This window comes from Sapajus apella, unplaced genomic scaffold (assembly GCF_009761245.1).
Source record: "Sapajus apella isolate SASKATOON/1434 unplaced genomic scaffold, GSC_monkey_1.0 scaffold34, whole genome shotgun sequence".
NCBI classification, from domain to species: domain Eukaryota; kingdom Metazoa; phylum Chordata; class Mammalia; order Primates; family Cebidae; genus Sapajus; species Sapajus apella.
Genome location: NW_022436974.1, coordinates 14,432,627 through 14,457,112, shown reverse-complemented (window position 1 = coordinate 14,457,112; position 24,486 = coordinate 14,432,627). Strand labels below are relative to the sequence as shown.

Here is a 24,486-nt window from a genome sequence, read left to right as displayed (position 1 = left end):
TACTTATAAGGCACAGAAAAAAATGTTCGAGAAGTAAATGTGAACAATTTATATCCTAGTATTGCCCTAAATGGTGAAACTTCCTTACTCGAGGTAATGTAATATTGGGGTTCAGGGGTTCAGGGTGTCCTCAGCTCCCCTGAGAGCACATTTTTCCAGGTTCTTGGTCTCTTGCCCTCTCAAGAATGAGAGAGGGGACCACGGCACAGTGCACAGTAAATGCTGGACTCGAAAGTGTTGTAGAAAGTGATTTATTTAGACAGAGACAAAGGGGAAGGAGAGAGAAACAGCTAACTCTCACACTGAGTGAGAGAATCCAGAAAGATGGAATCCAGGAGAGGAAAGCAGCTTCCACACTTAGTGGAGGGAATAGAGAGAGAGATGGAGTTTAGGAGGGGAAGACAGGCTTCCATGAGAGAGTGTGGAAGGGGACTCCAGAGGGGAAATCAAGGAGAAAGTAAAACAGCTTCCACAAAGAGAGTGTTCATCGAAGGGGATCCAAACATGGAGTCCAAAGGGGTGTGGAAAAAGGGGACTTTTAGCCTGGAAGGAACCCCTACCTTCTTCTCTAAGACTCCAGACCAATGAAAGGAGTTCCCTAGAACTTCCGCTGGAGTGATTGACTCTTAGTTTCTTCCTGCATCCCGCGAAATTTAAACATAAACGGTTAAGTCTTCCAGATGGAGAGAGATGGGAGAGGGCATGGCCCTAGGAAGTTCTTGCCTGTAAAGCTACACCCCCTTGTGGACCCAGAAAGAGAACACCTTCCCTCAGTAAGATTTGAAATATTTCAGGGTCTAATGACAAAGCAATTCTTAGGGCAGAGGTGGATATCGGGAATATCAATTTCAGTCCCATCAGCAAAACCATTTTTATTGTGACAATGATATAACAGGATATTTTAGCCAGGGCACAAAGCAATATTCCTTAAAACAAGAAGCAAAATACAATGTTAATATTCCAATACAATGTTAATATTCCAATCTATTTGCAGTTTTATTTCTCATTGATGTGTTTTTGTTGTTGTGGTTGTTTTTTGTTTTTTTGGTTTTTTTGAAGACGGAGTCTCTCTCTGTAGCCCAGGCTGGAGTGCAGTGGCACAATCTCAGCTCACTGCAACCTCCGCCTCGCAGGTCCTGAGACAGCAATTCTCCTGTCTCAGCCTCCCGAGTAGCTGGGATTACAGGCATGCGCCACTATGCCCAGATAATTTTTGTATTTTTAGTAGAATTGACGGGGTTTTACCATGTTGTCCAGGCTGGTGTCGCACTCCTGACCTTGTGATCCACCTGCCTCGGCCTCCCAAAGTGCTGGGATTATAGGTGTGAGCCATTGCGCACAGCTTGAAAAGTTTTTAAATAAGCATTCTGGTTTTTATTTTTAGTGTCCTGTGCATTTCATTTATCGTGAGTCAGTGAAGTAGGCCCCTGTTATCCCTGGACGCTGGTCACAGCAGGTCTATGGACTGGCAAAACAGATTAATCTTGCAATTTGGCAATCCTTGACACACAGGCCAGTAGTTTTCAACCTTTATTTCACAACCTACATAGTGAATAGTGTTCACATGGACAGTCCCAGATGTGAATTCCCAGTGTGCTAGTTATAACTTCATTCATTTCCCACTTAAGGATATCAGAATACAAATGAATACAACGTTGCCTTAGAGATGACCTTGAATTTGCTTTAATTTTTTTTTTTTTTTTTTTAGTTGTTTGAGACAGAGTCTTGCTCTGTTGCCTAGGCTGGAGTCCAGTGGCGTGATCTTGGCTCATTGCAACCTCCGCCTCCCAGGTTCAAGCAATTCTTCTGTCTCAGCCTCCTGAGTAGCTGGGACTACAGGTGCCTGCCACTACACCTGGCTAGTTTTTGTATTTCCAGAACACAGCATGATTTATTACTGCATGGTTTATTACTGCCTGCATGGTATTTTCTCCCTCAGCTGAATCTTAACTCCAATCCTGCCGTATTTCTCTCTCTCTCTCTTTTTTTTTTGATACAGAGTCTGGCTCTGTCGCCCAGGCTGGAGTAAATATTTGTAAACCATATATCTGATAAGGGGTTAATGCAGTGGCGCCATCTCGACTCACTGCAACCTCTGCTTGCCTCAACCTCCTGAGTAGCTGCGACTACAGGTGACTGCCACTATGCCTGGCTAATTTTTGTATTTCTAGTAGAGACAGGGTTTCACCATATTGGTCAGGCTGGTCTCGAACTCCTGACCTCAGGTGATCCGCCCCCCTTGGCCTCCCAAAGTACTGGGATTACAGGCGTGAGCCACCATGCCTGGCTGAATCTGCTCTAATTTTTGAAAGCAGGTGTGGCGCCGAGATTATGCCATTGCACTCCAGCCTGGGCGACAGAGCAAAACTCCGTACCCCCACAAAAAAAATCAAAAGTAAATTATTTTTGCTTTCTTTCTTTTTTTTTTTTCTCAGCCAAGCAGCTTTATTAAAGATACTTTTCATAAACAATCATGGTACTTCAGGCAGACAGTCATTAACAGTACACAACAAATTTCAAACTCCCTTCTTCGATGGACTACCAATAATCAGAAAGCCACCATAAAACCCAACTAAATTTTCATCTGATGCTCTGAACAGGGAAAGTTTAGAGCGAGGGCTGACATTTCACATTTAGCATGTTGTTTAACAACTTTTCACAAGCCGACCCTGACTTTCAGGAAGTGAAATGAAAATGGCAGAATTTATCTGAAGATCCACGATCTAGAAATGGAACCGCTGCTTTTTTGACAGGTGCCATCTCAGTGGAATCACTGGAAAGTCCAGATTGCCCGACAGGTCAGGTCCCAACAGATGTCTGGGCTTAAGGGTGTTAAGTCTGTGCTGAAAGATGGAAAGGGAGAAGAGGACATCATAACAAATTTGTTTTTCCATACCACAAGCCTTTTGTGTGCCAAGGTGATCATGTGTGTCAAAGTCAGGGAACCTCTCCTCCTGAAAGCCAAGAGGAAGTCTCTCAAAACTGGAAGGGAAAGGTGTTTTTCCCACATCCATCTAGCTTTGGAGACATTCTATTAGTGAAATATGCCCCTTCCCCTAAAAACAACAATGAAGTGTTCTGTGTGCTAACAATATAGCTTAAAAAAAAAGTGAAACAAAATTCTGCATTTTTATATCCCCACTCTGGTTCTGTCCAGTTTTGAGGGTGAGGTCTGTAAAGGATTTTAGCTGATGAGTGTTATTGTATTTTATAAATACAAAATGTAGAACATTACTGCAATATTTGGGCAAGAGAAAATGATGGCCTAAATAAAGGTTCTGGCAGTGAGGACGTAGAAGAAAAGTTAGATTTGAGAGGTGTTTAGGAGTAGAATAAATAGAATGAGTGTATATTGATGGGAGTGGAGTGAGGAGCGGTGTGGTGAGAAAGAGGGAGAAGTTACAGATAACATCAGTTTACTTGAATGAATGTGGAAATAGCAACACCACTAATAGAAAACTGACTATGAATTAGGAGCTGGTTTGGGGTGGGAGAGGATATATTTTACTTTATATATCCCAGGTTTGAGGTTCCCAAGAGAAATCCAGGTGGAGATGTGAAGTAAGATGTCAAAAATACAGGTCTGTAGATTAACATAGAAGAATAAATATACATTTAAGAGTGGTTGGAATATGAATAACAATTGAAGTCAAGGTAGCAGTGTGCCAGGTGGAAAGGAAATACAGGTGAATAATTAAATCTGGGAGTAATTATACATAAGGTCTGGGTAACAGAAGAAGATGCCAAGTAAGAAAACAGAGACGAGAGACATTGTGATTCATCAGGGAAATGAAGAGAATGGATTGTCATGGAAACAAAAAGGTGAAAATTCCAAAAAGAAGAGAGTGTTTAGTGATATCAGATACCCCAAAGAAAGCAGTGGAAACAACGAAAAGTATTCATTGGCCTTGGCGATAAGAAAGTCACTGAAGACCTTTAAAACAACATCAAAGTACACAAGCAACAAAAGCAAAAATAAATAAGTAGGACTATATCAAACTAAGCATCTGCACAAGCAGTGGAAACAATCAACACAATGAAAAGGTAACCTATGGAATGGGAGAAAATATTTGTAAACCATATATCTGATAAGGGGTTAATATACAAAATACTGTTGTATAAGGAATTCATACAACTCAGTAGCCAAAAAAAAAAAAAAAAAAACAATTAAAAAATGAACAAAGGGCCTCAGTAAATACTTAACCAAAGCAGACATACAAATGACCCACAGGTACATGAAAAGGTGCTCACATCACTAATCATCAGGGAATTGCAAATCAAAACCACAATGAGATATAATCTCACACCGCTTAGAAGGGCTATCATCAAAAAAACAAAATATATCAAGTGTTGGTAAGAATGCAGAGAAAAGGGAACCCTTCTCCACTCTTGGTGGAAATGTAAATTGGTATAGCCATTATGGAAAACATTATGGAGTTTCCTCAAAAAATTAAAAACGGAACTACCACATGACCCAACAATCTCACTCCTGGGTATAGATTAAAGGAAATGAAATCAACATCTCAAAAGAGAATCTGCATGCCCATGTTCACTCTAACGTGATTCACAGTAGCCACAACATGGAAACAACCTGTCTATTGATAGATCAATGGGTAAATAAATTGTGTTATGTATAGACAAACAGAATATTATTGAGCCTTAAATCGAAGGACATATGATAATTTGTAACATAAATGAAGCTTGAATGCATTATGCTAAGTGAAATGAACCAGATAGACAAAGCCAAATACTGTATTATCTCACTTACACATCGAATCTAAAAAAGCTGAACCCATAGAAACAAAGAGCAGAATGGTGGTCGCCAGGTGCTGGTGGCAGGGGAAATGGGGAAGTGTTGGTCAAAGGGAACAAACTTTCAGTTATGTGATGAATAAGTTCTGTGGACATAACATACAGCCTGGTGACTGTAGTTACCATATAATACTACACACTTGAAATTGTTGAGAGATCTTAAATGTTCTTACTCACCCCCCCAAACCCCCGAACACACACAGACGTGGAAATTCACGAGGTGAAGTGATAGGTGTGTTAACTAACTTGACGTGTTAATCATTTTACAATATGCATATATCAAATTATCACGTTTATACTTTATAAAATTTTGTCAATTATACCTCAAAAAAGCTATAAAACTTTTCAAAAAAAAAGAGGAACTGTGAGGACATGGACATATTAATTTGGTTGACTGTAGTAATCATTTCACTATGTATATGTATATGTATATTAAAGTATATTATATCCCTTAAGTATAGACAAAAAAAAGAACCATTTAACATGAGATAAAAAACCATCGAAGTATGTAGGGCATGGGTACTGGATGGCAGTAGATTCAAGTGTGAACACAGGGAAGGTGTAAGAGGATGCAGAGTGAGGCTGGGCAGGGTGGCTCACACCTGTAATCCCAACACTTTGAGAGGCCAAGGCAGATGGATCACTTGAGGTCAGGAATTCGAGACCAGCCTGGCCAACATGGCAAAATCCCATCTCAACTGAAAATTACAAAATTAACTGAGCGTGGTGGCATGTACCTTTAGTCCCAGCTACTCAGGAGGCTGAGGCAGGAGAATTGCTTGAACCTGGAAGGCAGAGGTTGCAGTGAGCTGAGATCATGCCATTGCACTTCAGCCTGGGTAACAGAATGAGACTCCATCTCAAAAAATAATAACAATAAAAGGATGCAGAGTAGAGTTCGGTGATGAAGGAAATAATAGTGATAGCTAACATTTGTTAAGTGCTTATTTTGTGTCAGGCTTAGTGTCTGACATATAATATCTCATCTAATTTTATGAACCATATACTATTGTCCACTTTTATACATGAGAAACACATTTGGAACTTAAGTGAGTTGCTAAAGATCACAAAACAAATAGGTTGCAAACATGACTCAAACCTAATGTTGACTCAAACCCAGACCCAAGATCTTGACAGACACAGGGGCCAGAGAGGGTAGGGCTGGGAGTTTTCCTCTTTATATGGTTGTAAAATTATAAAAGGAAAGCTTCTTAATGAAATGATAGATTTAGTGTTTTTTTTTTTTTTTCTTTTTAGTTGGAGTCTTGCTCAGCCACCCAGACTGGAGTGTAGTAGTGTGATCTTGGCTCACTGCAACCTCTGCCTCCTGGGTTCAAGTGATTCTTCTGCCTCAGCCTCCCGGGTAGCTGGGACTACAGGTGTGTGCCACCACATCTGGTTAAATTTTCTATTTTTAGTAGAAACGGGGTTTCACCATATTGACCAGGCTAGCCTCAAACTCCTGACCTTGTGATCTGCCTACCTTGGCCTCCCAAAGTCCTGGGATTACAGGCGAGAGCCGCCATACCCAGAAGCTATTTTTTAAAAAATAAAATATATTTTCTGCTCCTCCAGCTACCTCATTACACAAATAAAAATAGCTATCATTTAATCAGCAGATGTGGTGCTAATAATTTACATGCGATATTTTATCTCTGTTGCAGAAGAATTGAGTCTAATAGTGGAGCTACAAAATAAGAAAATTATAGTACAAGGTGGAATGTGAAAAAAATCACGAGTGAGGTAAGTGCAAAGCACCAAGGGAGCTCAGAGGAGTCGGGGGGGGATTATTTCCTACCAGAGAAACTCATTCAGTCAACATTCAAAAAATAATTATCATGTGCCTGTTACATCTTGGTTTCAAGAATCTCACATTCCATTGAGAAAAGTAAGGAAACAAATCATCTCAATAGTGAGATGTCATTTGATAACTGCAATCAAGCCATCAAGGCAGGCTCCTTGGAAGAGGCAGTACATGAACTATAGGTACTGAAGGTTTGGGGGCTTCTGAATAGAACAGGATGGGGACCCCTGATATCTCAAGGGTTGCACCTGGATCTCAATACACAAGCCCCATCCTCTAGAAAAGAGAGAGAAATAAGGAGTTGTTGACTTCACCATTCATTTCTCCTCTGAGGTCCTAATTTTGAAGACTTTAATGGTAACCAGTACTTCTCCTCTGTGCAGCTGGCTTTTCTCCCACTGCAGATTGCACTGCACTTTGCTTAAGTCCATTCGGTTTGTGACCTCCTCTCCAATTTACCAATTCTGATTCACATGCTCCATCTTTCTCCCACAGAGAAGAAACAGCTGGCTTTTGGACTTCCAAACCTCCTGGAAAAAAGCCAAGCCACCATAAACTCCAGAATATGATTGTGTGAATTAAAATGTTCACATGATATCAACCATGCAGTTGCTCCAAAGTTTATTTTGGAAAATATTACATTTGGAAAATGGGAAGCATTCCAGAGCATTCCCTTACCTTGAAATATCAGTAGACACAAGGGTATTTTGAGATCATTTCTTGCACAAAAGTTAGCAAATAATCTGTACAATTAGACACGTAAAATTGCCTTAAATAACATTAGTTAAGGACTCTGGGGCTTAAAATTTTCTATAGAGTATTTGTTGAGAAATTTGGGACAAAAGGCTATAATTTTTAACTCACTGAAGCAAACTCAAAATGCCTTTGAGTTGACTCCCAGTTGGCTTTTATTGCACATTTTACTTCCAATCACTGATGATTAGACCTAACTCAGTTTCATGTTTCCCAAAATCTCACATGCTTCAAACTCTTTCCCTCTGGCTATAAGAGGCAAAAGAGTCTAGAATCCTAGGGAGAACTGCATCTCAACCCTAACAGCCCAGGCATCCAAGGGCCCACGGGGCCTATACATTTCTCCTCTACTTTCTTCTTCCATTCTTTTCTTCTCAGATTGGTTTTGGAGTGCTAAGGCCACAAAAGGAGGGGTTCTACAAGGTCACATGTCCCAGGGAGATCTTATTGATGCACCTCTTTCTTTAATGCATCTCAATTCCCAGTGCCTCTGGTATGTTTGCAGTGGCTGCAATACAAATGAGATTGGAGGGCCTTGAGAAAAAAAGACCTAGAATGATAAACAGGTTACGGTCCTTGTATATTTATTCTGGCTTTGAAATTTGCAAAGGCCTGAAACTCAATGTTGTCTATTATCTCATTTCTGAAAAAGAAAACCCAGTGTGTGTGTGTGTGTGTGTGTGTGTGTGTGTATAAATGCATAAAGAAAATGGTTACCTCTGGGAAAGAAAATGTAATTAGACAAAAGTAAAGGTAGACTATTAGCATTCATGTAGTGTGCGAGTAATTAAACATAAAGAAAAAATGGTTAAAATAAAATGAAAAAGTCTTAAAAATGACTAAATGAAATTCTGTGTACTAATACAGAAAGCCTCTCAAAGAAATGCCAAGTTAAAAATACCAAGTTTAAAAGTGACATCGTAAGTTCAATTTGGGGGAAAAATGTCAAATATATCTGCATACAATGGATAGTATATGCATAGAAAAAATTATTAAGAATACACAGGAAATTATAACTGTAGTTACTCCTGGGTGATGAAATTAAAGAAAAAATTAACTTTCTACACTGTATAGTCTCTATAATATCCGAATTTTTAATATTAGTATATAATAATTTTTCTAACAAACTAATTGGCTGACATAGTATTATGCCCTTGTTTACTTGATATTGCCCTGAAAAGACTTACTGGTTAAGTCTCAAAAAAAAAAAATAGTATATGGGAAGATGTGTATAGATTATATGCAAACACTATGCTATCTTTTGCAGGGGACTTGGACATCTGTGGATCTTAGTATCCCTGGGGTGTCCTGCAACTAATTTTCCAAAGATGCAGAGGGATGATTGTGTGTGTGTACCCCATTAGTTCTAACAACTTGAAGTGTTGGAAACAGCAATACCCAAGTAGCAAGGGACATACCTAGCATTTTTATTTCTATATACTGTTCTTCACTAAAAAGAATCAGAGTTTTCTGCAGAATTGGCTGATTCTAGGATTAGGGCAGTGAAAGTAAAAAATGAGCTTTGACATCCTGTCCTAAAAAAGTGTTCAAATGATAATAAAGTACATGTCTAAGGAGCACAGGAGGCAGCTTAGAGGAGTTTCCCCTGGTCATAGCTGGGGCAATTTGAACATCAAAATGATTAATGATAATAATGGAATTATAACCCCCTGAATAAAATAGGAATACTTGTGTATACACTAAAGTTATTAAGTGAATAAATTGAAATTTGATGAAGAACAGGATAGTTGCATAGTCTTAAGTTTCTTCCCTGTAAAAAATTATAATTATAGAGAGAAAAACAGTGACTCTATATAAGACAGCAAATACCATCTTAATCAAGTGACCAAAGTGCCCATTACTAGTAATGGGACGAATCAACACCATCCGAGAGGATGCAATGAGAAGACCTGGCATCACTTCTATGTTATTCCTTTCAGAGATGCATAACAGAATCCCATCATGAGGAAACTTATCAAATTAAGTGTCATTCTAAAAATGGCATGTAGCTGGGCGCAGTGGCTCATGCCTGTAATCACAGCACTTTGGGAGGCTGAGGCGGGCTGATCACCTGAGGTCAGGAGTTCAAGACCAGCCGGGCCAGTTGAATTCAAGTGATTCTCCTGCTTCAGCCTCCTGAGTAGCTGGGATTACAGGTGCACACCACTGAAAGCATGGATATTTTTATTTATAATAAGTAGCTCTTAAAATCAGAAAAGTTTGAGAGACAGTAATTCATCAAGAAGGTCACTGAATCTTTTGTCCAAGGCATGCAAGAAGGGTTTGGTGATTAGAATCAAAATAGTGAATTATATCTGTGCACTGAGGAAGGAGAGGTGGCTAGAGCAGAGTCAGAGGACAAATATGGCATTCTCTTCCAAAAACCCCTTCATAGCTGGTCTGCTGAATTTTCACTCATGTCCTTGGCAGCTCTATGGAACGTAAACCAAGGGGTACAACTGATCATTTTAAGGTCATTTCAGTTGTTACCATCTACTCAGGAATAAAAAATGGCTAATTTTCTTGGTTAAGTTCCTTTTTTTTTTTTTTTTTTTTTGAGATGGAGTCTCACTCTGTTGCCAGGCTGGAGTGTGATGATGCGATCTCGGCTCACTGCAACCTCCACCTCCCGGGTTCAAGCGATTCTTCTGCTTCAGCCTCTCAAGTAGCTGGGATTACAGGTGTGCGCCACCACGCCCAGCTAATTTTATATTTTTAGTAGAGACAGGTTTCATCTTGTTGGTCAGACTGGTCTCGAACTCCTGATCTCAGATGATCCGCCCGCCTCAGCCTCCCAAACTGTTGGGATTACAGTATAAGCCACTGTGCACCATGCCTGGTGGTTAAGTTTCTTAAACCCTCCAAGTCTCAATTTTTTCATTCATAAAATGATTTGTTATGTGAATTAGGGGCAAATGCTAATTAACATAGGAAAACACCTAAAACAGTGTCTAATTCAATACAATGATAATTATTATTGATACTTTTATAATCATTATTGTTCTTTCTCCAATTGTCCAATTGGTGACTCTTTTTTTTTTTTTTTTTTTTTTTTTTGAGATGGAGTCTGGCTCTGTCACCCAGTGCAGTGGAGCAATCTTGGGTCACTGCAACCTCTGCTTCCCAGGTTCAAGCGATTCTGCTGCCTCAGCCTCCCGAGAAGGTGGGACTACAGGTATGCACTACTATGCTGGCTAATATTTTGTAGTTTTAGTAGAGACAGGGTTTCAACGTATTGGCCGGGCTGATCTCGAATTCCTGACCTTGGATGATCCACCTGCCTCGGCCTCCCAAAGTGCTAAGTTTTCGGGCATGAGCCATAGCAGCTGGCCTCTTCTTACCTTTTTCTGTTGCTGTTTGTTTTCAAAACCCCTTCTAAATGCATTGTCTTCTTGTGTTATCAATTCTCATCAGCTTCTAATCATCAATCACTTTATGGTAAAGATACAAAACATCTAAATGAAAATAATTTTTAAATTCAATTATACTTTCCCATTTTACAAAAAAAGTGTTATACACATGTGTGCCTTCTGTGATTGGTACTGGGATAGAACTTGGATTTTGTCTTTACCTGGAATGCAGAGATGATTATTGAAATGCAGGCTCCAGGGAGCTCCTAGTCCAGTGGAAATGATAGATAGCAGATATTGCCAAGTACATGTTCAGAGATGTCTGAAACTGCCTTTCTTTCTCCTTGGTGTGTGGGAGACTGTCGTATTCCCTTATTAAGTATGGCATTTAGGCAGAAAACTTCAATTGGAAGTAAAACCCCCTGATTTCTGAAGAGAAGTCAGAGGGTAGCTCCTGCCTGCCTTCCCAGCTAATTGCCTTCTATTACGATGGTGAGGGGTTACAGGACAGGGAAAGTAGACAGGTAACTAAACTTGAGGATGAGGCAGAGGGGCAGAGAATGCCAGGAAGTAAAGAAAAGGAAGCAGTGTAATTAAAAGAGGCAGTTGGGTGATGCTTGTTGGCAGGACTAAGCAGAATGGCTGAGGGTCCAGGCTCTGGAATCAAAATGCTTAGGTTCATATCCAGCTCCTTTACCTGTGACGTCTTTGACCCTAGACAGTCCTCTTGATCATGAGTGTCCCTGTTTTTCTCATCTGTTAAATTGGGGTCATAAATTATCATCTTCATAGGATTGTTGTGAGAATTAAATGAGATAATAGATATAGAACAGACAGAACCTGGGACACAGTAAATGCTTAATAAATACTGGCCCACCTTATGTTGGTGGAAGATGCCTAGGGTGATGCTTGTTGTCTTGGGCATAGTTAACCATGTAAGGCTGCCTGCTGGGAGGACCTGTGTGACTCAGCCACTTGAGGGACACAGACAACAAGCTGCTTGTATGGCTCTTTGCCTTTCACCTCCAAGAGAGCAGGAGAGTTGCTTGCCTTGCTTCTTGCTCTACCCACAGCAGCTAGAATAGTGTCACTCACTGTGTAGATAGTTAGTAGATAGTCATTGAATTAATGATATATGAATGCATACTTAGAATGTGTTTTAAGGCTTTATTCACCAGGAAAACTCCTACTATTTCTTCAAGGCATAATTCAAACTCTTTGGACTCCTCTGGTCTAATCCTCCAGAACTCCAAAATAGTTAGGCACTTCTGCCTCTGCCTTTATTTACTCATGTATCTTACATTATACTTCTATTTTAATTTCCATATATATCTTCCCTATTAGACAGGAGAAATCACAGAGGCATGGACTGTCTTTTAACCTTTGGCACAAGGATGCCTTGCAAGGGATTAAACATAAGTTTTGTCTCCTCTGCTTTGGGAAGCTTTGGGCTTGAATTACTGAGACACAAAAGCTAATTGCCTCTCAGGAGGTGATAGATGGGAATCCTGGAATTTGGAGTTTGAGATTCATGGCAAACTTTCTAAATCCTATTGCCAAGGGAGGACCCTTTGTGTCTAAGGGTCAACAGAAAACTGCTGCCAGGAGAGGTGGCCCTGGAGACCACCTAGATAGTCACTTTAGCTGAGGGCATGAAAGGCCTTTTGTCTGTGAGATGTATGAATATAGTAGTTCTGTATTTTTACAGTTGAAATGGAAAGTGGACTGGCCTCTGGTTTTTCAGTCTGTGAGATGCTAACACTTCAGCCAGTCTGAGTGAAGGTGGATTGATGGTGGAGATTGAAGGGGAATGGTTTTATGTGATGCGAAGGACTGAGCACTAAACGCTGCAGGCTGGGAGATCCAGCAAGGGACATTCTCTGTTGATCATGGCATCAAAAGAATGGAGTCTCTCATGAAGACACCTTCCATCAAAATACCACTCTAGATGGTGCAATAAACTGGGTCAGCAGCAGTGTCTGACAGTGAGCTGCTACAGGGCCTGGCTGACAGTGGAAGGCCAACTTTCAACAGCACACCATGAGGCATGCAGAAATAGTAGTGGGTGCTTGGATATGAGAACTTACCTTAACTTGAAGCAAAAGTCAATGGACCTCTCATTTGGAATGTGTACACACTCCAGGGCTCTCAGAAGATCTAGAAGAAGGGAAAGGGGTCCCAAGAAAGAGACAACAGTTTCCCCAGAAACCTGACATGAGGAGACTCAAGTCATTTTTCATCTAAGTAGGAAAATTGAATATGCTGTCATAATTCTACCTTGATCATTGAGGAGTTGACACCAGCTACCAGCTACACGTCAGTGGATATACTTTGGTTTCTATCATACTGCTTGGCACATGATGGGGTTCATTACATGATTATAGCACTAATAAATGGATAAACGGAATGTGAATATAAAATAATAAGACTTCCACAGATTCAGCTGGGAAGCCATTTTTTTTTTTTTTATTCTGCAAACTCATGTTAAATAGGTTACTAAGTGGTGAAACCCTGTCACTACTAAAAATACAAAACATTAGCTGGGCATGGTGGCGCGTGCCTGTAATCCCAGCTACTCAGGAGGTTGAGGCAGGAGAATTGCCTGAACCCAGGAGGCAGAGGTTGCGGTGAGCCGAGATTGCGCCATTGTACTCCAGCCTGGGTAACAGGAGCGAAACTCCATCTCAGAAAAAAAAAAAGCTTACTAAAATACAAAGATTGTGTTTATGGTGTGCTCCATATACACATAGCCAGTCTACCTGGATGCACCAGACTGTGATTAAAGATGAGGTCAGATTTACCTTGTAATGTCCAAATTGCTGTGGCTCAAACTTTGATCTCATCTAATGACAGAAAGTCCTGTCTTTTATGAGGCTTCTCTCCACAAGTAGGTCTTTTCACCTTCTATGTTCCACAAACCCATACTGTCCTAACCACCCCGATGGTGGCAGATTGCTCATCATAGCTCCACCACTGTCACCCCTCATCTCCCACAACCCCAGGACTGATGCCACTGCAGCCATGCTGGCCTCAGGGAGAGAAAGGCTTTGCTTCCCTTTACTGGATGACATGGGGGTAGACATAGACCCTTTAATTTCCCACAGCATGACGAACACCAAACTGCAAAATGCTTAGGGATATGAGAAAGGAATTATTAAACTGACAAACAAAAATGCCTACTAATTCTGAATGTTCTAAGAGTCCACAAGCCAGAGCATAGGCTGCTTTGGGCTCTTAGAATGGCAGTCCCCAACCGTTTTAGTATCAGGGACCAGTTTTGAAGAAGACAGTTTTTCCATGAATGGTAGTGGGAGATGGTTTTGGGATGAAACTGTTCCACCTCAGATTATCAGGCATTAGTTAGATTCTCATAAGGGTCACACAACCTAGATCCCTCTCACGCACAGTTCACAGTGGGCTCCATGCTCCTATGCTGCTGCTGATCTGACAGGTGGTGGAGCTCAGGAGGTAATGCTTACTTGCCTGCCACTTACCTCCTGCTGTATGGCCCAGTTCCTAACAGGCCACGAATTGCTACTGATCTGTAGCCCAGGTGTTGGGGACCTCTGTCTTGTGAGTGCCTCCCTGTTCTCAAGATTGGGCCTTCTGGCAAGGTTTGTTTATCTTTTCCCTTTAGTGACAACCTCCAGCAATCTGCTCTGCTGAAAGTCCAGGCCCCAATGTCCAGGAACCCAAGAGAAGGCCACATTTCTCCCTCTGTCTCTTGGGTCTCAGGCCTGCCTCCCCTATCCTCTTTTCCTGTTTACTTCCTGTGGGTAAACTCCAGCCCTTCCCCTTCATGGGGTTAGGCATCTTCCTATGGCCTCTGTGACATCATCATATAAAAGTAAAATATCCAGTGGGACGTGTGAATATTAATGTGTATGAGAGAATAGCAGGCTAGTCTTTTAGCGTTAAACCTAGTCTAGTCCCATTCTTTTTACAACATTTTATCCAGCATGAACTCAAAATCAGAACCACAGTTTCTCTGCAGTCCTAAAGTCTTCTCTCCCAGTCTCCCGTGAGAAGCTGTTTAAACGAGAAGCATGAGCATTTCTATTTTAATAAACAATACCATACAGGCTAGGGTAGTCTACACCCACACTTTAAAGGAAGTATTTCTCCAAAGGCATAGTAAACTGCTGATATGTAGCTTTGCCCATAACAAAGACAATATTTGTATTATTAGGCAGAAAAGCTTAGTTCTCTAGAGATATAGCTGTCAAAATCCCATTCCTGAAAAGGGTCTGGCTTAATATAAGCATATCTAACCTTGTCCATTTAGATAATTATCCCCAAACTAAGGATTAATCTGCCTCAACATGAATGAAAATTTCCACCTGCTGCAAAAACTACTTGAAGATCTGAGATTACAACATTAAGCCACCATCCCCACTCCAGCCTTCACAGATCTCAGGACCATTTTTCATCAGGGCTCTGGTTTCAAGTATTGTGTGACTGCCTCCCCGCAGTGGTCTCTGCTTTTCTTAAGGGTATCATTCACAAAGGGGAATCTAGCCCTAAGAAGAGAGCAGAAGGGAAACTGCTGCCTCTTTCCAGGGGACATGGCCTTTTCCCTTTTCCATGGCCACATAAATATGGAACTAATTTTGATTTCTTTTTCTTGAAACTTAGATACCTGGCTTGTCAACAGTAATTCAAAAATAATTTTATAAAGGTTTAAGAATTAGAGTTAGTCAAATAGTGAAATTGAGATTCTTTAGAGATTCAATTTTTGTAATCCTAAGTCATACAGAACTAAATGAATTTAGGGGTATGGATTTTAATGGGTTTAGGTTGTAGAGACTTAACTCAGATACATTGAAACAAAAGGTGAGTTTTCTCAATCAGTTTCTGAATAGACTTTAAGGTTTTATAATGAACAACAGCTGGCAAGTGCTTACGTGTCTATTTCCATTTATTTTGGCCAGTAGCCCAAACAATGAAAATAGAGATTTTCCAATCATAGACTTAAACATCATCAATGGGGAATGCCATTTTAAATTTAAAAACACAACTAGGTATGCAGTATTCAGAAATCAGTCAAAGAACTTTCTATTTTCTTGCCTTCAGTTCTATTCATTCAAGTTTTTAATGCCTATCACGTACCAGGCATTGTGCTAGGTCCTGAAGTAGATAGCAATACAGATAAGCAAAGCTGCCATGCCCTTACCCCCTGGTTGGGGAATAGAGGTGAGTGGGGGTGACAGAATACACCGTTAACTAAAATATTAAAATAAAAAACCTGTTCTCAGTTGATAACAGAGGGGCGGGCCATGTTCAGAAAAGACAATTAGCTCTACCCAAAAGGCTTCATAGAGAAGTTGCATTTCAGTTGGAAATAGAAGGTAAATAGAAGGTCACCAAAAGAAGGGGAGAGAAATTAAGTATTTGTTTGTTGTTTATCTTTGTTACTGGACTGACTATAAGTTCTGTGTGGGTAGGGACTGGATCTTGCTCAATGTTGTATATGGCTCCTCTTTTGATTTGGACTATGACTTTCATGGGATTATTATGACAGGATGTACAGTTACCCAGCACATGTTCCTCTTCCATCTCCTATTGCTCAGGCTGTAGTGCCCTCAAAATGCCACTGTGTATCAGGAAACACCTCAAGAAGAGGCAAAAGTGGCTTCAATTCTAAGAGTGAATAGTGGGGATCTTCCAAGTCTGGTAAGTTGAAAGGAGATGGTCTTCAGGCCGTTAAGAAGGAATTGACCCAAATAAAACCAAAGGTGGATTCTCTCCTGGAAAACCTGGAAAAAACTGAAAAGGAACAGAGCAAACAAGCAGTAGAGTTGAAGAATAATTCAGAAGAGGAGTAGAGCAGCAGTTCCGTGAAGAGAGATGAGACTAATGTGAAGATGGAGTCTGAGGGGGGTGCAGATGATGCTCCTGAAAGGGGAACCTATTAGATGATGATGATATTGAAGATCGGGTGGGGATGAACAGCTGGAGTTGATCAAGGATGATGAAAAAGAGGCTGAGGGAGGAGAGGATGACAGACAGCGCCAATGGTGAGGTTGACTCTTAAGCACATGGTGGGGTTTAGAAGTCTTATGCCATTGTTTATTTACCTAGGTGCTTGTCTAAGACCAAAATTTTCACCAGATTCTCTCCCCTAGTAACTTCAGGACATGCTCACTGTTCTCCCAGTCCTTGTCCTTGTTATGTTCGTTAATTCATACTGCCTGTGCCTAGTCCCTTTTTCACTTCCTTTGATGCCCCCAGTAGTTTTGTTGTTACTGTGTAATTTTTGCTTTTAATTTTGAAACCTCTTTATAACTTAACAATAAAAAGGATGTATGGGTTTTGTCAACTATCCCCAAAATAATCTTTTGTTATGCAGGGAGTATAGTTCTTTTTATTCATATGTAAGTTCAGTAGATATTTCCCTAATTGCAAAGACAATCTGAATTAGTTGAGTAGCTCCTGAAAGCAGCTTTGAGTTAGAAATATGTGTGTTACATCCCCATATAAGTGTGCTGTGTGGGGCAGTTCAACACGAATGTAACCATGTATTTTTATGAATGAGAGTTGTCATGTCAAATGTATCCTTCAGAATAATAATTAGTGCTATAGTCTTATTATTTGTTTTCTAAAGTTGATACTGTGGGTTATTTTTGTGAACAGCCTGATGTTTGGGACGCTTTTTCCTCAAAATAAAGAAATTCTTATTAAGCCAGGAATTTGGAGGAAAAAAATTCACTCAAAACCATAAAATTACATGGAAATTGAATAACCTGCTCCTGAATGACTTTTGGGTAAATAATGAAATTAAAGCCAAAGTCAAGAAGTTCTTTGAAACTAATGAGAACAAAGATACAACATAGTAGAATCTCTGGGACACAGCTAAAGCAATGTTAAGAGAGAAATTTATAGCACTATATGCCCACATCAAAAAGTTAAGCAGATCTCAACTTAACAACCTAACATCACAACTCAAAGAAGTAGGGAACTAAAAACAAACAAATCCCAAAACTAGCAGAAGACAAGAAATAACCAAAATCAGAGCTGAACTGAAGGAGATTGAGACTCAAAAAAGCATTCAAAAACAATAAATCCAGGAGTTGGTTTTTTGAAAAAAATTAATATAGATTGCTAGCTAGACTAATGAAGAAAAGAGAGAAGATTAATGAGATACAAACAACCATCAGAGAATGTTATGAACACCTCTGAGGGAAAATTTACTTGAATTCTTTTTTTTGAGATGGAGTTTCGCTCTTGTTGCCCAGGCTGGAGTGCAGTGGTGTGATCTCAGCTCACTGCAACCTCTGCCTCCTGGGTTTAAGCGATTCTCCTGCCTTAGCCTCCCAAGTAGCTGGGATTACAGGTGAGTACCACTACACCAGGCTAATTTTTTGTATGTTTAGTACAGATGGGGTTTCACCATCTTGACCAGGCTGGTCTCAAACTCCTGACCTCGGTTGATCCACCTACCTTGGCCTCCCAAAGTGCTGGGATTACAGGTGTGAACCACTGTACCAGGCCTGTAATTCTATAGATAACAAAATTGTCATTAGTTTGAGGTAGAATGAGGGCAAAATAATGATACATTCAGAACAATTAACACACATTACCTGAAAATAAACTCTAACAAAATGAAAATTTCTCTAGAAGGAAGTATTGGAATGTAAAAATAATGCATACTAGTTGGGAAAAAATTAAATAATGTATTAGAATATATATATATATATATATATATATATATATATATAAAGTAAAATGTGAAAGGGCTCTGCCTATTCCTTTATTTGTTGTATATTCTCCTACACCTTTTTCTATGACTATGTAAACATACACACGCACACACACACACATACTATCTTTTATTCTTTAAACAATGAGCTTACTCTATATAGAATACTTTGTGTTCTTTTCCCCCTTATTCCCTATGGAATATCGTGAATATTCTTCAGTATTAGCATGTGCAGATCTACCTTGCCCTTTTTGCTATCTGCATTCCATGATATAAATATATCACAAGTTTATACATGTCCATTTAGCATGAATGTTTAGATTATTTTAAATAGTTTTTGCTCTTATAAACAAAGCATGGCTAAGTTTTTTGTTAGTATTTCTATAGGATAGAGGCCTAGAAATATAATTGTTGGGTCACAGGATATTTACATTTAAAATGCTCATAGGGCCAGGTACAGTGGCTCACTCCTGTAACCCCAGCACTTTGGGAGGTTGATGCAGGAGGATTGCTTTAGCCCAGGAGTTTGAGACCAGCCTGAGCAAGATGGGGAGACCTCCATCTCTGCAAAAAAACAAAAAAAAGCAAAATGTTTGTAGATCCTGCCAGAATGACTTCTAAAAATATTGCTCATTTATAGTCAGACTAAAAGTATATGGAATGTAGTATTTTAAGAAAGAAAATCTTCTAACATGAGAATATGCACAAAATACAGAGAATCTGGTTGATAATATTTTTAAAAAGATAGAAAATATGCATTATTTTGAGTGCATATAACACATGGCTCTGTCTGTCAGACCATGTGGAAAATATATTTCCAAAAGGGATTACAAAGTAATCCAAAGAGATTTAGTAAGCAAGGAAGTCTTCAACTATTATTATGTCTTATTCTATTAAAAGCAGATCATCAAATAAATTCTTGCACATTAGTTTGTCTTTTTTTTTTTTTTTTTTGACTCTTGTTCTGTCACCCAGGCTGGAGTGCAGTGGTGCCATCTTGGCTCACTGCAACCTCCACTACCCGGGTTCAAGCGATTCTCCTGCCACCACCTTGAGTAGCTGGGATGACAGGCCTGTGCCACCATGCCTCACTAATTTTTGTATTTTTAGTAGAGATGGGGTTTCACCATGATGGCCAGGCTGGTCTCGAACTCCTGACCTCATAATCCACCCGCCTCTGCCTCCCAAAGTGCTGGGATTACAGGTGTAAACCACTGCGCCCAGTTCAGTTTGTCTTTTACAAAGTAATCTTAATAAGGAAAACCTCTGCCTTTGGACTTAATTCTAACTATAATAGGATACTGACTTGTACCACGAAAGTGACAAGATCCTTAGTAAAAAGTATCTGCACCATTTTAAAATTTGTACTGTGCAAGAATATGACTGATGAGCATGTTTAGACATGTACTTAAGGGAAAGCATATTGAAAATTTTAGAGAGAGAAAAAATATTGGACCCATTATTTGAGACTTCAAATAAGAATGTTACTGTAGAGTGCTAACTGTAGAGGTTTACCTATGTAAGTGTATTTTGAAACTGCATTTTACTAATCTAACAAATGTTTGAGTGTGCCTGTATCGTAGATCCTGGGCTAGGCACTAAAGGTACTGTATTAATTTTGGAGGAAATCGCAGCTTTGAGGAATTTAATATGTTTGATATGATCAGTTCTCTGAATTACTTTCAGCAAAAATGTGTCTCCGTTTTGCAAATGGGAAAATGGGACTATCAGTTGCAAAAGGCAAACAATGGCATTTATTTTAAAAGATTATATTGATAACCTATTATGAGCACCATCTGTCACACAAAGAAATACAAGAGATGGTCCCTGACTTCAAAGTACTTGCAGTTGTTTTAAGTATTTGAGTTTCAAAACTGTAATATATATATATATACTTTTAAAAAAGTAGAACCTTCATGAAGTAAAATAAAATGCTGGTGTTGCATGTCATGCAGGGATTTTCAAAGCAATTGTGAAAAGTTAGAAAAAGAGGCACCTCACCATCAAAAAGAGGCACAGAGCATAGCAATAAGAACACTGAGGATACAGCAAATCCCAGAATGAATAATTGAGAGTCACAATGTTGTCAGCAAATAAGACATTGTTCCTATGTTTGGCAGAGGATTCTGATAAGGAAAGGAGTAAGTAAGCTCTGTGCTTAGGGACAAATGATAACATCTGAGTGAACGGTACTGTCTATCAAAAATAATCATTTATTCTAAAGGACATGATTAAGGATAATTGAAAGCCAAGGTGGTTGAGAAGAAAATAAGAATGTCTCTATCTTCCATGAATTCAAGTGTTCAGGCTCAAGTAAATTACATCAATTCTGTGTGGTAGAACTAAAGTTAATTGGCAGCAACTGTGGAATTGTGACCCTTATGGATAGTTTTGTGTGCTCATAGGTAGTTTGAGAGGAGAGAAAGCTTGAGGTTAGGCTATGAACATCCTAATTTTTTGTTTGTTTTGAGATGTTGCCTAGGCTGGAGTGCAATGATGCAATCTTGGCTCACTGCAACCTCTGCCTCCTGGGTTCAATCTATTGTCCTGCTTCAGCCTCCCCTCTCTACCCCCCAGTAGCTGGGATTATAGGTGCACACCACCTTGTGTAAAGGCAAATTAAAAAATTCATCAAGCTGTACACTTGAATTCTGTGCATGCTGCTATGCACAATAACTAAAAATTATGCACACATAAAAAATTAAAGAAGTGGCTGGGCATGGTGGCTCACGCCTGTAATCCCAACACTTTGGGAGGCTGAGGTGGGTGGATCACCTGAGGTCAGGAGTTCAAGACCAGCCTGGCCAACATGGTGAAACCCCATTTCTACTAAATAAAATATAAAAATTAGCCGGGTGTGGTGGAGGGCACCTGTAATCCCAGCTACATGGGAGGGTGAGGCAGGAGAATAGCTTGAACTTGGGAGGTGGAGGTTGCAGTGAGCTGAGATTGTGCCAGTGCACTCCAGCCTGGGTGACAGAGTGAAACTCTGTCTCAAAAGAAAAAAAAAAAAAAAAAGACCACTGAAGGCCTAATGCAGATGGAAGAGGCTTTATTCTTGAATCACTACTTGCAGGGAAGTTGCCTTGCCCTGAAAAATTGGCCAGTTTGCTTTGGAGTTTGTGTAAACACAAAGGAAATCTTTCTGATTTTAAATTCTCTGAGATTTAGAGTCTATGTGGTATCTCAGCATAGCCTAACCATTCTTGGCTAATACAGAATTCATCACCTACTAACAACCAACGTCAAAAGCCTGGTTTTGGCAGCATACCAGAGAGGCTCTTTCTTTCTCAGGCGAAGTGATATAAAACAAGCTTACAAATAAGTGTATAAATCAAGATGCCAATTTATTAAATAACAATAGAAAATAAAAACCTCTCATACAAACTGGGATATCTGTTACCATGATAATATATAACCATTCTTTCTCTCAAGACAGACCCGCATGGGAAGCCAAACCATAAGAGAAGTTTATTTTATTCTCAGAAAACAAAAAACAAAAAACAAACAGTTGGATGAACCAATTGTTTAATGACATTTGTCCAGGAGCAGATATGCATCCCATTTCATAGTTAATTCCTGAGGTCTCTGGGCTGCAGTTCTTACTCCTACACATGCACCTGAATTGCCTCAGTGGCTCCTCCTTTTTTTTTTACTCCTAATCCTATCAGTACACTTGTCTTCTATGATATTGCATAAGTCTACTGTTTTTAGAGAAATGTGGCTGGCCTCTAAAGCATTCCTTGGATACATCTACTCTCATCTATTACATGATGATTTTGTTTTTCCTTTCAAAGAATAATCATAAATCTTTTAAATTCTGTGGTTGGAGTGGTAGGGGTTCGAAGTGGAGAGGATGGTGTCCTTAGCTATAGCTTCTAAGTACTGATAACATCATCAAACTAATATAGACACTGAGTATTCTAGACAGTGTATGTACCTGAATATTTTGTAAGGCCATTTGAGAGTATTTTGTGCATCTTTGTACAGTCTTTGAAGGGAGGAAATTGTTATAAAAGGCTGGAGAAAAAGGGATGCCTGTTATGTAGTGACAGAAAGTTTGGCAACACTGTTGCATGCTGAAATGCAGAAAATAGGAAATACATCTAACAAACTGGCGTATATGGTTAAGGAAATTTCCACACAGACTGTTGAAAGTGCCAACTGACTAAAAAAAAAAAAAAAGAAAACCACAAAAACAAATGTGGGATAAGATGTAGAGAGGTGAGATATAAAAGGAATGATTCCATTTTTAAGGAGAATTTAGAGAAAATATACAGAGTCTAGGAACTTTGGATTCAAAAATAAAACTGCTTTTTACTCCCAGCCTTTCCAGATGGTAAAAGGTTCTGCATTTAAGGCATTGCCTTAAGGGGAAGGTAAAATCTGGAGTGTGGCTGTTTAGATTTTTTGTAAAGACTGTACAAAGATTTAAAGCCGTTTTATCTAGACCATTTCAGCTAGACAAAAGCCCTTCTAAGTGTATAAGGGCATTTTCCATCAGCTTTCTGACTCTCAGCCCAAGATGGGAAGCGTTTGTCTCAAAGAGGCTTTTCTTCTGGTGGAGTGGATTATAATTTGATATATATGAAGTCCCCAAAATCTTAAAGAGAATTGTATTGGTAGACACACTGCCTATTTGGACTGAAAGGGAATATGCATCTTTTAATGTTATGGATTTGAATATTAAAATTTATATTTACATCTTAGAAACTCAATATTTTAAATAAATGACGTAAGGAAAAATCTGAAGTTATGATGCAACAAAAATTAGTAGAAAATCAGAATCATGGCTCATGCCTGTAATCCCAGCACTTTGGGAGGCCAAGGTGGGCGCATAATGTAAGGTAGGGAGTTCGAGACCAGCCTGGCCTACATGGTGAAACCGCGTCTCTACCAAAAATACAAAAATAAGCTGGGTGTGGTGGTAGACGCCTGTAATCCCAGCTAGTTGGGAGGCTGAGGCAGAAGAATTGCTTGAGCCAGGGAGGTGGAGGTTGCAGTGAGCTGAGATCGTGCCATTGCACTCTAGCCTGGGTGACAGAGCAAGACTCTGTCTCAAAAAAAAAAAGGAAATAAGAATTATATGTAGCTATACTGAAAAGCTTGGTTATTGAATGTTGCTGGAATCAATAGCTACTACAGTATCGTATTTTGAGTGAGCCATACTTTGTCATTGTGCTTTTGCCTGATAAGTATTTCTACAATGACTGTATATAGATCTGAACAAGTTTAGTGTTGTTAAATCCTCTGCATTAGATCTTTTTTTTTTTTTTTGGAAATGGAGATTCCATCTTGCTGCCCAGGCTGGAGCGCAGTGGCGCGATCTCAGCTCACTGCAATCTCTGCCTCCCAGGTTCAAGTGATTCTCCTGCCTCAGCCTCTGGAGTAGCTGGGATTATAGGCGTCTGCCACCATGACTGGCTACTTTTCATATTTTTAGTAGAGATGGAGTTTCACCATATTGGCCACACTGGTTTTGAACTCATGACCTCGGGTGATCCACCAAGCTCGACCTCCCAAAGTGCTGTGATTGCAGATGTCAGCCACTGTGCCCAGCCCATATTAATTGTTTGGTGAATAAGATGCTATTTGTATAGGATTGTACATCCTAACATGATAATTTTTTGTTAATAATTTGCTAGTATATTTTAATACTTGTTAAGAATTTTTTGGTTGAAATGTAATGCACTTAATTAATGTCCTATTTAGCATTTTTTTGTGGAAGGATTATAGATTTTCAGGAATGGAGTATTGAATAAAAATAAGCCTGCAGTGCTATTTCTGTAATTTTTTGGACAAGTTTATGCTGTGTTTTTGATCTTCTTAGTTTCTGAATTGGAGATTTGAAAAAAATTGTGATTATCTTGTTCCTATTCTACCATTGCATATTGGATGTGTTAAGGGGGAGGATAACTTTAACATGAGATCTGCATCTGGTACTGAGAAATATTCTGGACTTTGGCTAGGATTCAGCAACTGCATGGGATTTTAGGTTGTCTCCCTTGAAAACGGGAAGGTATGTCTATCTGTAGAAAGCATGATGTGCTCAGATATTTGGGTAGCCA

General features: G+C 39.6%; 1 protein-coding gene, 1 long non-coding RNA gene and 1 pseudogene across 2 annotated transcripts in view; 2 read left to right on the top strand and 1 right to left on the bottom strand.

Annotated features, from left to right (window-relative positions):
• The window catches only part of TMEM135 (transmembrane protein 135), a 341,452-nt gene that overhangs the window by 63,578 nt on the left and 253,388 nt on the right, over positions 1-24,486 (top strand). The window lies entirely within an intron of this gene.
• On the bottom strand, positions 9,783-12,923 carry LOC116563232. The gene is made up of 3 exons (XR_004274294.1): positions 12,807-12,923; positions 10,711-10,824; positions 9,783-9,801 (listed from the first exon to the last, which is right to left on the bottom strand). It is a non-coding gene; the product is annotated as an uncharacterized LOC116563232 (long non-coding RNA).
• On the top strand, positions 16,189-16,942 carry LOC116563130 (annotated as a pseudogene).